Genomic DNA, 2,003 nt, shown 5'->3' with positions numbered 1-2,003 from the left:
GGCACAATTGGATGTCAACCTGGAGAAGAATGAAAATAGACCCATATCTATCACCATGCACAAAACTCAAGTCCAAATGGATCAAAGACCTCAATATCAATCTGAACACACTGAACCTGACAGAAGAGAAAATGGGAAGTACCCTACAACATATGGGCACAGGAGATCGCTTCCTATGTATAACCCCAGCAGCACAGACATTAAGGGCAACATTGAATAAATGGGACCTCCTGAAACTGAGAAGCTTCTGTAAAGCAAAGGACACTGTCATTAAGACAAAAAGGCAGCCTACTGACTGGGAGAAGATCTTCACCAACCCCGCTACAGACAAAGGTCTGATCTCCAAAATATATAAAGAACTCAAGAAACTAGACTTTAAAAGGATAATTAACCCAATTAATAAATGGGGCACTGAACTGAACAGAGAATTCTCATCAGAAGAAGTTAAAATGGCCAAAAGATACTTAAGGTCATGCTCAACCTCCTTAGCGATCAGAGAAATGCAAATCAAAACAACTTTGAGATATCATCTCACACCTGTCAGAATGGCTAAAATCAAAAACACCAAGGATAGCCTTTGCTGGAGAGGTTGTGGAGAAAGGGGTACCCTCATCCATTGCTGGTGGGACTGCAAACTTGTGCAACCACTTTGGAAATCAGTGTGGCGGTTTCTCAGAAAAATTGGGATCAACCTACCCCTGGACCCAGCAATAGCACTCTTGGGAATATACCCAAGAGATGCCCTAGCATATGACAAAAGCATTTGTCCAACTATGTTCATAGCAGCATTATTTGTAATAGCCATAACCTGGAAGCAACCTAGATGCCCTTCAATAGAAGAATGGATGAAGAAAGTGTGGAATATATATACATTAGAGTACTACTCTGCGGTAAAAAACAATGACTTCTCGAATTTTGCATGCAAATGGATGGAAATAGAAAATACGATCCTGAGTGAGGTAACCCAGACACAAAAAGAAGATCATGGGATGTACTCACTCATAATTGGTTTCTAACCATGGATAGGGGCCACTGAGTCTATAATTTGTGATCCTAAAGAAGCTAAACAAGAGGGTAAACCCAAGGAAAAACATATAGATATCCTCCCAGCTATGGGAAATAGACAAGATTGATGGGCAAAAAATGGGAATCTTGGGGGGTGGGGTGGGATGGGGATGAGGGGAGATGGGGAGAGAAAAGTGTGAAGGAGAGGATGAGGGGAACTGGGGGAATCGGGGTGATTGGGGGTAAAGGAAGGTTGGATGGGGGAGCAGGGAAACTCATACCCTAGTTAAGGGAGCCACCTAAGGGTTGGCAAGAGACTTGAACCTGGAATGGCTACCAGAAGCCCAGGGCAATGTCCCCAGTTAGTTCATTGGGGCACCTGAGGATAGGGAACCTGAAATGAACCTATCCTATAATCATACTGATGAATATCTTGCATATCGCCATAGAACCTTCATCTAGCGATGGATGGAGATAGAGCCAGAGACCCACACTGGAGCACCGGACTGAGCTCCCAAGGTTATAATAAGGAGCAGAAGGAGAGAGAACATGAACAAGGAAGTCAGGACCATGAGGGGTGCACCCAACCACTGAGACAGGGGGGCCGATCTATTGGGAGCTCACCAAGGCCAGCTGGACTGCTACTGAAAAAAACATGGGATAAAACCGGACTCTCTGAATGTGGTGGACAATGAGAGCTGATGAGAGGCCAAGGAGAATGGCACAGGAACTTTCATCTGGCGATGGGTCGAGAGAGAGACAGAGACCCAATTTGGATCAACCGTCTGAGCTCTTAAGGTCCAAATGAGGAGCAGAAGGAGGGAGAACATGAGCAAGGAAATCAGGACCACGAGGCGTGCACCCACCCACTGTGACAGTGGAACTGATCTATTGGGAGCTCTCCAAGGCCAGCTGGACTGGGACTGAATAAGCATGGGTTGAAGCTGGACTCTCTGAACAGGGCGGACAATGAGGGCTGATGAGAGGCCAAGGACAAT

Source organism: Chionomys nivalis, chromosome 2, assembly GCF_950005125.1.
Source record: "Chionomys nivalis chromosome 2, mChiNiv1.1, whole genome shotgun sequence".
NCBI lineage: Eukaryota > Metazoa > Chordata > Mammalia > Rodentia > Cricetidae > Chionomys > Chionomys nivalis.
This window is presented reverse-complemented; position numbering follows the sequence as displayed.